The 11,776-nt window shown below is 43.3% G+C and overlaps 1 long non-coding RNA gene across 1 annotated transcript; it reads right to left on the bottom strand.

The window, feature by feature from the left end:
• Positions 1-5,332: 5,332 nt before the first annotated feature.
• Positions 5,333-11,286, bottom strand: LOC133663932 (uncharacterized). Its single transcript, XR_009828434.1, has 3 exons — positions 10,597-11,286; positions 10,140-10,227; positions 5,333-7,987 (listed from the first exon to the last, which is right to left on the bottom strand). It is a non-coding gene; the product is annotated as an uncharacterized LOC133663932 (long non-coding RNA).
• Positions 11,287-11,776: the final 490 nt, after the last annotated feature.

Genomic DNA, 11,776 nt, shown 5'->3' with positions numbered 1-11,776 from the left:
AGCATTTTTTATATAAAAAAATAATATTGACCCCACATACTTTTGACTTTTCGGTGATTGGTGGAAAACGTTTGAACACCCCTGACCTAAAGTATCAAAAGTTTGGTTTCAGAATCGGTATTAGAGCATAGCGATCTGATATCGATATTTCAGTTTTGATCCGCACAGGAGACCTCAGCTCAATGAGCATCAAAGGATTTAGTAACCGTCCATCCATTTTTATACTGGTTGTCCCTACTGAACGCAGTTAAATAATAGAACCAGGGTCGAGGACCACGCGAAGAAAAACAACATACTTGAGAAGTTATGTGAAGTGAGCAAAGTCACGTTAAAAAACATGAGGACCAGTGGGAAAAAGGAAATGGCGTACCCTCCTAAGAACCAGCATCCTCTGCAATGGACTCTGCTGTTTGCTGCATTTCTTTTGTCAGAGTTTTACCTAACAGGGCTGTTTTCTTTCAGAAGTGTGGAACAAACGTGTACACTGGTGTGATATGCACGATATTCATGCACCTAAACAAACAACTAAGCAATTACAAAAACTACTTAGAGGAGAAAGTTAAACATTAGCAAACAAAAGAGGGACAAAGCAGCAGGTCCTCATAGTGCATTTGCTCCCTTGATAAGATTCATTCGCCCGGAGGGAAATTAAATTGTCACAGCAGCCTAATAGCATGCAAAATAGGTACAAAGAGACACTAAAAGAGCATAAAATACAGTGAAAGTATTAACATAAATGTAGCAGTACAAAGCAGCAATTAGGGCGGGGTCCATAAAGAAGCCACAAAAAGTCATTCTGAACACAAATGGTCCCATTCAACAATCTGGAATACTTCAGCCTTACCAGCATGTGTGAAATGTTGAAGCCATTTTGTTGCTCAGTTTTAAGTGCAGGGATGTATTTGTTTAAAAAGGAAGAGGTGACGAGAGCTGGCAGGAAGTCAGCAGGTGGGAAAAGGGAAATGAGTCTAACAGGATTTTCTACGGCGCATCTGGAGCCAGGAACGCATTTTGCAAGCGTGAGAGTGTGCGTGTATAGCGAGGCAGGCGGGTGTCTGGTGTCTCGGTGATGAAGTGAGAAGCACACGACATGGTGGCGGTGGCGTCGTACCCACCGACCGCACTGCCATGAGACTACGACGCGGCATGACTAGGAGTCTGGCTACGTACGCGTCCGCATTCGCTGCGAGCTGTTTTGACGGACACATTTCATATGCGCACACACTCAACCTTCTTTAGGAAATCCTAAACAGAGAGAGAGAGACAGCTCCCCGCACATACTGAACATGGGGGATAAAGATTTGCAAGCTGCCTTCAGTTAGAAAGAAGTGTGTCAAATACTGAATTGTCTTGATTTCTAAATGTTTTGCCTGAGTCACCATGAGTCCATTCTTTTTTGTGTACGTACCCTCGGTCACCCTGACCCCCTGAGCAGGAGTCCAGTTATTACTGAAAGGCAGGAAATGTCTGCGGGCCGAGGCAATGGGAGGTAGCCCGTCGCTCATGCAAGAGAAAAACCTCCTCGGTTTCATCCTTCGCCGCCCGACTGACACGAGGGTTGGATTGCGCAATTCACACAAAGTTATCCAACGGCCAAAGTGTCACATTTGCTATATCGAGCTACTGTTTCACCCTTCTCTTCCGAGGGAAATGTCACGCGGATGACGACCGAGCTTTGATTAACCGTAGCGGACGAGACAAACGTACAAAGAACACAAACAAACGCAACAATGACTCACATGCAATATCCTGTCAAGCACAAGGGGAAAGAGGGAGAAAGAAAGGAAGTTGGCCCTCTGCACTCTGAACAATTTCCAAGGGAGTGCTTCTAAACCCACACAAAGATCAAATGAGATGCTCAAAAATGATGTACAATTTAGCAAACTATGTACTCATCACCTCAAATTAACTACAACTTATGGGTTCAAGTATTCTCTGGTACTTCAGCAAAACATAACCAAATCACTGCAACTACAAAATACTAAGACTTAGAGGTGGGACTGTTAAGGCACCCTACAATTCAGGAGCTACAATTTATGTATATATCCATTACATAAAAATGTTTCATTATTATGCACAGTGCAACCTCGATTTACGAAAATAATTGGATCTTGAACATGGTGCGTGAACCGAAATGTTGGTACAGTGAAGCAGAGTTCAATGTAAACATGAATAGTTGGTTCTAGCCTCGACAAAAGTCCACATTTTAGTACAAAACTGCACACTTTGAAGACATAAGGGGGTAATGGCTCAACAATCCTTTTTGTATCCAAACAGTACACAACAACGGTACAGCAAGCTTAAATGTCAACACGCGCACACACAGAAGTCTTGTTGGTGCGCTCCAAAACTTTAACCACCATGTTGTTACAAGAAAAAACAAAAAAAGGAAAATCATTTTAACTTGTGTGTATTTGAGGCATTGTTGAACACTAAACCAGCAGGGGCTTCATGTAGTCGCCACTAGCGTTAGCACAAACTAGCAGTGCGAGACGATCCTTCATTGGCTTGTGTCCCGGTAGCGCCTTCTCCTTCACTGTAATAAAAGGTCCACTGTGGCATCTTTTCCGGTCTCATCACAATGAAAGACTTGCTGCGGAACAAAGTCCCCCATTCGCTGATAAAATCGAACACAATGTGCCGCAAGCTAGAGGCTAACTAGCTAAAACGCTAGCTCAAAGCGGTTTGGACAAAGAGAGTTTGGATGCATTTAAAGCGTTTCTGATCACACAAAGTGATCTCTAAGACAGGCTGACACAGCTTTGCGCAAAGGATGAAAATTTTGTAAATTGACACTTTGGAAGTGCCACTCGCCTTCGAAGCTCTTCAAAACGGACGTGCCCACGTGTATCAAAATGACATGGTTCACACACAGAGGCAGATAAAGGTTCGTAAACCGAAAAGGTAGCAAAAAGAGGCGTTCGTAGGTCAAGGTTCCACTTTCTTATACATGTATTATTATATTTACCGTATTTTTCGGAGTATAAATCACTCCGGATTATAAATCGCACCGGCCGAAAATGCATAATAAAGGAAAAAAACATATAAGTCGCACTGGAGTATAAGTCACATTTTTTGGGGAAATTTATTTGATTATACCCAACACCAAGAATAGACATTTGAAAGGCAATTTAAAATAAATAAAGAATAGTGAACAACAGGCTGAATAAGTGTACGTTATATGAGGCATAAATAACCAACTGAGAACGTGCCTGGTATGTTAACGTAACATATTATGGTAAGAGCCATTCAAATAACTATAACATATAGAACATGCTATACGTTTACCAAACAATCTGTCACTCCTAATCGCTAAATCCCATGAAATCTTATACGTCTAGTCTCTTACGTGAATGAGCTAAATAATATTATTTGATATTTCACGGTAATGTGTTAATAATTTCACACATAAGTCGCTCCTGAGTTTAAGTCGCACCCCCGGCCAAACTATGAAAAAAACTGACTTATAGTCCGAAAAATACGGTAATTGTATGAATATAAGGCTCCTCCTTTGGCTGCTGATATTGCGTCATTTTCGGTTTTCGGATGTGATCGCACACAGCATAAATCTAGAAGACTAGATACGTGAGCACTGGCAACGTGTATGCGAAGGACCCTTCTATAACCACAAAAAGGTCCAGACATTTTGTCCCCGGTTACCATAGGCACGCAGCACAAAGAGGAGTGTCCTACCTACTGTTTCGTATCTATGGCTGACAGCGTTGTCACACTGTGTGGATACTACGGTCTCTCCTAAATCTATTTAATCTACTTGCTCATTTCCTTTTCTTCGCTGGTAACTCTCTGCTGTGATGCATTTTTTTTTTTTTTTTTTTTAACGTAATTTTTTATATACATGTTGCAGGTTATATATCTTTTATTATTGAATGTATCAAATGTGATGAATATTTAATGGACCACAATGGAAACGAGCCATTTGGCTTTTTGTGCCATCCATTTGCCTTTTTAAAGCATTACATGGATTCAATTATTTAAGATGTCCATAAACTTCCCAATCAATCAATCAATCAATGCATTTCCAGTTAGACTTCTGTGAAATGTACAAAACACTTATTCTTCTGTTGTTTCACTACTTCCCATTCCAGCTAGCTTAGCATGGGTTGTGCTCTGTGTGTCCGCATTTAAGAACCGTCTGTATAAACTTATTCTATACGTAAATAATCGATTTTCAGAACCGTCCGCGTCCCAATCGTTACGACCTTACTAAGGGCGCCCAGAGGAGTTGGCGCCGGCACAGGCTGGATATTGCCATTTTACTAATTGCATTATTCCTCATTTGTCTGAAAAGGATTAAGAATTGCACGCCTTGATGAAATGATAAGCTGATGACGGTTTGTCTCCGTTGAATAGAGGTCAGCTGCTATTCTAGAGACTTATCGCACTCCAGTAGACTGCGAGTATGCAGGCAAGTGGAAAAAAAGTATAGTTTGGGTATGTTGGGTGAAAAGAAAAAAATTTCACGATTTTTGCAAATGTGTTTCCTGTCATGCTGGATGCAAATGTACCCGTATAGCCTCAGAGCACGGCGTACTAAGCTAACGAGAACAAGACACTTTTCGTGAGGTAGTGAGCTGGAAAAACAATCGGATGTTTTGCTAAGCTAACGAGAACAAGACACTTTTCGTGAGGTAGTGAGCTGGAAAAACAATCGGATGTTTTGCTTCTCCGCTGATGAATCTACACCACATTCAACCAGCTATCAAGCTGCACATAAGGAGTGACATCGCTTTACCTGTTGCAGAAACACGTCTGCAATCACGTGTTGGAAATATGTGCAGATGAAGGCTTGTTGAAGGAATTATTGCAGTAATGTAAGAATTTCTAATATTCCTTGCTAGAAATTTATCGGCAAAATTGTCCTACAATTTCATATTTTTCTCACATTTAACCCATTTTTTGTGTGGTTTGACTCTGCAGGGGACAAATTCAATGTATTCTAGGGAAATACAGCAAAAATAGAATTTAAACCCTGCCATTGATTACTTTTGTGACCGGGGTTATTAATTAAAAACAACTTGTTAGTGTAAATGCACGGGCATAAATTATCGAAATTTTATACTTGTTGCATCGACTGTTTACCTTGTTTGTATATTAGACTTACACTTCCTTTTATTGTCATTCAAATGTGAACTTTACAGTACAGATGACAACATTTTGTAGCATTAGCTCGTTTTAGTGCAGGATAAAAGACCAATAATGTGCAGATATAAATATAGATTACTGTACAGATAAATATATTGCACTTTTTCATATGCATCCACGTTTATGGATGTATGTTATATTGTCTTTATATTCCAGCGAGTTAATCCATTTTAAGGGGGGGAATTGAGGGAATTATTTTGATGCATTCAAGAGTCTGATGGCCTGAGGGAAGAAGCTGTTACAGAACCTGCAGGTTCTGCTACGGAGGCTGCGGAACCTCTTTCTAGAGTCCAGCAGTGAAAACAGTCCTTGGTCCTCATGGAATTAACAGCCACAACATTAGGTACTGCACTTTATTGAAAAGTGTTTTAATATTTTACCTCTCATGGAGTCGTCACCTCGTTTTTATCACTTTTAATTGGTTACAAGACCAACCATGATAAATTATCACTTTTAATTCGTTACAAGACCAACCATGATAAATTATCACTTTTAATTGGTTACAAGACCAACCATGATAAATTATCACTTTTAATTGGTTACAAGACCAACCATGATAAATTCATTTCCGCACCTTGTAAAAACATGTTTTAACATTATGAGAGCCCTATATACATGAAGTAACACCCACATGGTCACCTTCACACTTGTTTAATCCACTATAGGACATTAACTGCACTTGCTTAAAGGGGAACTGCACTTTTCTGAGATTTTGTCTATCATTCACAATCCTTAAGTAAGACTAGAACATGTTTTTCTTTTTTAATGCATTCTAACTTGTAAGTAAACGCTAGCAAAAGTCAGCTAACAATGGAGTCGATTGGCGCTGCTCTAATCCGCCCATAAAGTGCTTTAAAAAATATCCAAAAAGCTCCATCAGCGTTTTATATACACGCTGTAAGTATATAAGTTGTAATATTTAAGTATTTTGCTCATTTATCGTACGGCGGCATATTAATTTCACAGACTTATTACAACATTCACTTTTACCTCCAACAACACCAGTACTAATCATGGCAGACTTCATGGGCGACAACAAAGACTATTTTGGAACCAATTATGATCCAGAAATTTAAATTTTTTTAGCCTGAATATGAGGGGGATGAGCTAAAAGTTGTAGAAGCTGTGTGCTAATCAGATGCAGCTTTAGTGAAACACTAAGCATCACGTAGCAGTATTGCTAAGTGCTAAACAAGATATACAAACTACAAACATAATTAAAACATTCACTTACTGTACAACGTCTTCACTCACTGTGATCCCGACTGATGGGATGTTTATATCTTCCCGTTTAGATGAAGAATTTATCACAATCCTCACAAAGGGTTCAAAAAAGTTTCCGCAAGAGCGTTTTTTTGTGTCTTACTCACCATCCCCGGGTCTAAGTTGGATGTCAAAGTTGAATAACTTCTCGGTTTATGTCCACAACCTTCTACTATCCAGGTGAGAGGCATGATTTATAATCTAGAATTAACTTTCACCAGCTCAGAGGCGATGCAGCAGTTAAGTTAAGTTAAAGTACCAATGATTGTCACACACACACTAGGTGTGGTGAAATTTGTCCTCTGTATTTGACCCATCCCCTTGTTCACCCCTTGGGAGGTGAGGGGAGCAGTGGGCAGCAGCGGTGGCCGCGTCCAGGAATCATTTTTGGTGATTTAACCCCCAATTCGAACCCTTGATGCTGAGTGCCAAGCAGGGAGGTAATGGGTTTCATTTTTTTAGTCTTTGATATGACTCGGCCGGGGTTTGAACTCACAACCTACCGATCTCAGGGCGGACACTAACCACTAGGCCACTGAGCAGCTCACCGGCTCCATGTCAATATAGCAGCATGAGCTAGTTAGCTTAAATAGAGTCTTGTTGGTGTTTGGATGTTTTTTTTTTTTAAAAAAAGGGTTTATGGGTAGTATAGTCCCATTAGCTGCATTGCTAGCACCTCGCACTTGATTTGACAAGTTAGAATGCGTCTAATACCAATGTATATGTATATATTTTAAGTTTTGTAAGCTTAATTTAAGCCCAAAATAAGTAGAATATGCTTTTAAACAATCAGAAATGAAGTGAGGCCTCAGACGGATGCAATTACTACAAACAACCCTAGTATCTAGTATCCAAAGATGGAATTTTAGTCCTCAATGTGTTCATCTCTATACTCCACCAGCCCTGCGATCCATTTTTATATTTAATTTTTCAAACACCTTCTCTTGACGTTACCTTCGCTCTTTAACTTTCTGTCCTCCTCTGCTCTGTGTATCTTTAGGTCGGTCGGTTTAGCGGGTCTAAGTTACATTCCTGGGATGTCTGCTACATATGGTCCACATTCCAGCCTGTCTGCTGAGAGGCCCACCGCTCCTCACCACTGGCCCTGCACACGCACACAGCAGCCCCAAAATAAGGTTTCGTATATGTCATCAGATGCCGGCCGGAGGCTAAATGACTAAAGCCTCATAAATTACGACCTGACTCGCGTCAACCGTGTTTTATTAAGCTCTTTAACTGCGGAAATCTTTGCCCTGCAGCTTCCAGCGCCATCTAAATGCGTGCGGTGTGCACACACAAGGCACAACAGAACCTGTTTGTTATCTGGGTCACTCATAGAAAGTGTGAAAACCTACACCTGGAGGCCATTAATGCAGTCAATCTTGACGGCCATCTTTGATCGTCACTGCACAACCGGTACCTGGCTATTCGGTCCACGCAGGTCTGACCCCCGGTTGCGTGGATCTGGTCTTGCTCTGCGACAATTCGCAGATTCCCAAAAGGCCAGGCTGGAGGGCGAGCCACTTGCTGGGGAAGCTTGCAGGCAGCAGAGGACTTGTCTCTGAAAGCACACAAGAGAAGGAATGGTCAAAATGGATGTTAGAAGCTGTAATAAATAAATGCCGACCACCATTTACAGACTTTATATATCGAACGTAGGTATGAACAGGAATATGACCGCATGATAAATTGGTGATCTGTCTGAGGTGACCCTGTGTCGATGACGGATAGACTGACATTAAAGCCAACTGCGAGAACTCTTGTACCCGCCATCATTCTAACAATCATTTTGGCACTTGACTAACTGCACTGTGCAGGTAATTTACTTTGATATTTGTCCGCCACATTGTGCTGGCCTGCATGCATTAAAACGGAACATCCGCCCGATATTAGTGTACAGACAGAAAATAGTTGTTTTTGTTACCAAAGTGTAACTGACAACTCTTTTCAGTGGAAGAGCACACAGAGGAACCCTTTCACTGCGTTAATGCGTCATTATTGCACACATTTCCCTTTCGGCTTAAAACGCAAAGAGACAGACTAGGGAGGGGGTTGGAATGTTCCACCGATAAAACAGCAGCGGAAACAACCTTCAATGTAGCGTCTGCAAGACAGCTGGAATGGCAGGAGAGGCATACTTATATATGCTAGGTCTCTAATAATGGAACACCGGCTTGTGGAAAAAAAAAAGAAAGAAAAAAAAAAGAAAAAAGGCATGGTGCAGGGCGTGGAGGGACTTGGTTAAGTCTCCAACAAGTGCCCTAATGCCCTCCATTTTGCAGCGTGGTACTCGGCAGGAAAATCCCACAGAGCCATGAGCAGTGTCTCTCACTTTTGAAACACGGTCCACAGCTCTTGAAGCAAATCAAAGCGAGCAGCTCAGATAATCTGACAGGGCTGCCGGGGCGTGGCCCTGCTAAAATATGCAACCTCACTGCAGATACCGCATTTTCCACCGCAGATCGTCCACTACGTCGATAACGGATAGCCCCTAAATCCTGCCGACGTACGCCAAATCACTCACCGGCGCAACTTGCAACAGGAGTGACTCAGCAGATGACACAGTTATTTTTTACTGATTGGGATAAATGTCAGCAATGCTGACCGTGGAACATTCGGTTCCAGGTCTCACTGTGGCCAATTTGGACGGGTTGAGGCCAATCGTTGGGGCTAAATCCTTTTGAAAAAAACTGCACACAAAGCTTCAATTTCTAGTCAAAAAAACACCACTCATAAGCACAGAAAGGATTGACTATTTTACTTAAGATAGCATAGCAATTCCAATCTAGCACGCTCTTTCAGGGAGTGGCGCACTGGGCGTCACTAGTGGACGACAGTATTAATCACGTCCAGTCGTGCAGAGATAACATGGCCACCAACACGCTATGTGGCTGAATAATCAGCGCAAATATTTAAACAAGGCGGTAAGGTGGGGTGTAACAGTAAGGCGACTAGGTTTTGAAGAAACCCAACAATAACCGGGATTCCAATTTTGTAGCCAAAAAGCTCAATTATAACATAAACACAACACAGAACCAACAGTCTTAACACTTAAAGTCTTAAAAAATCTTAATGGGTGTGTAAAAACTATTTTCGCAGCATGACAGAGACTTGTGAACACCCAACTTGTTGTCTGGGAGGATAATAATTCAGAAAAATTCTAAAAAAAAGTTGGGCTGTGAGAGGGTACTCGATGACAAGGACGGAGCCATCTTTAGACCCCCACGTGCGGGACGAGATACTCGTACCCAAAACCGTGAACCTCAGTGGCCTAGTGGTTAGAGTGTCCGCCCTGAGTTCAAACCCCGGCCGAGTCATACCAAAGGCTATAAAAATGGGACCCATTACCTCCCTGCTTGGCACTCAGCATCACGGGTTGGAATTGGGGGTTAAATCACCAAAAATGATTCCCGGGCGCGGCACCGCTGCTGCCCACTGCTCCCCTCACCTCCCAGGGGGTGAACAAGGGGATGGGTCAAATGCAGAGGACACATTTCACCACACCTAGTGTGTGTGACAATCATTGGTACTTTAACTTAACTCAAAATTAGAGACAGGCTGCCAACAGCATTGTGTAATTGCGGCCCCTAACTAGGGGCGGAGCTGGGGGGGCTTGGGGGCCATTGCGCAACTAAAACCTGCAACAGGTTGACGAACGCTTTTGACGACAATCAGAGGAAGCGTAAGAATCCACAGGTCAATCGAACCCCCACCTTGACGTCCGTCGCCTCGGGAGACTTCTGGAAGTCGGTCCTGCTCTTCCGCCGGTGCAGAGGAGTGTGCAGAAGGTACCTGGAGATACTGAGGAGGTGGGTGTGTTAGTGGGGGGGTGGGAGGCAAAAGACAAGCTTGAAAGGAGACATGGATGACGCGGAGGGAGGGGAGGAGGAGGAGGAGGAGGGGCAACTCTCCACGTCCATGTTGAGCTGCAAAGGGTGGGGCTTTGAAGAATTCACTCAATCTGCTTTAGTCTTGATTAAAACGCTAATTGGACCATTCGGTGTCACTCCCTTTGCATTTTCTTGTAGCTTTGCACATTCCAACAGGCTTCATAATACTGTAACGTGGAATGACACGCTAAAGTGACAACAGGATGTTTGCCTTAAAAGTTGTTTCTTCTGTCTTCAATTAAAAAAATAAAAAAAAGGGGGGGGGAATTGCCACACTTACTTTCGCCGAGGTACACCCGCCGCTTTCCAGGCGGACACGTTCGGACTACCCGGGGATTGTTCCGGGCCGGTCCGGTCCTCCCCACGCCCAAGTCGGCCTGTGGCGGCCGGGTCTTACTGTAAAGTTGCCACGTCCGTTACATCCCAGAGGCCTTGTGAAAGCCGGAGGAAAAAAAAAAAAAGGAAAAAAAAGCATTCCAACTCCCGACATTGCGCCGTTTTATTCTATTTCACTAGCGACGCGCGGTTGGAAGCCGGAAGGATATAGCGAGCATTTTTTTTTTTTTTTTTTTGAGTTATGTAAGATGTCAAAGAAAATGAGCGATAGCGCCTAAACGCCCTTTTTGCTCGTCTCGGGGCTCCGGCCTTTGGACAGGCCGTCCTCCCCGGCGTTGGAAAGGTTATTGAACGCGGACAGCCACACCTTAAAACTGTCAGGGAATTTCTTCCCGACAATTCCAGAGGTTTCGACGACGGCACGAGTTCGCCGCGGCCACGGTCTCGCACGCGCGCGTCTCGTGCTCAGCGGAAGCAACGTTTCAACCTGAAATGTCTGTTTGTTTTTCTCTCTCTTTAGTATAAAGTATCCTAGTCGGAGCCGGTCACACCCCGTGCTGCTTCGCTGCTCGTCGGGACTCCCTCCCCGGTCTCTCCCTCCGGTCCAACTCATCTCTTCAAACCGGCTTCCGAGCCCGATCAGCTGGCAGGCGTGTGACGTCAGCACGGGGAGTCGACCAATCAGAGGAGAAAGGAGCGGGTCAAAGGCACACGCCCTCCTCGAACAGGCAGGCTTCTCGGCCAATGGGAGCGTTGAGCTCTGTGAGAAAGGAGGCGGGCTTTAGGGAGGATGACGAATCAGATCACTTCCGCCCATAGGCGGGGCTTCATCCAGTGGCCTATCGGGTGCTCGGAATTGTTGTGTGAAGTGTTGGGAACTTTTCCACATGACCAGACTGCAGATACATTTCAGTTTATATTCCAATGCTTACAAACTTTTCAAGTAGTGATAATACTGAAATATCAATAGTGCCGATACCAGATATATATGCTCTAATATTGATCCTCAAATCAAAATATGGGTACTTTATGTCAGAGGTCTAAAAAGAGTGGCACGGGGGCTATTTGCGGCCCAACAGCTCTTTTTTTTTTTGGCCAATGACACCTTCTACAGACTTAATGAA

This window comes from Entelurus aequoreus, linkage group LG13 (assembly GCF_033978785.1).
Source record: "Entelurus aequoreus isolate RoL-2023_Sb linkage group LG13, RoL_Eaeq_v1.1, whole genome shotgun sequence".
Lineage (NCBI taxonomy): Eukaryota > Metazoa > Chordata > Actinopteri > Syngnathiformes > Syngnathidae > Entelurus > Entelurus aequoreus.
This window is presented reverse-complemented; position numbering and strand designations above follow the sequence as displayed.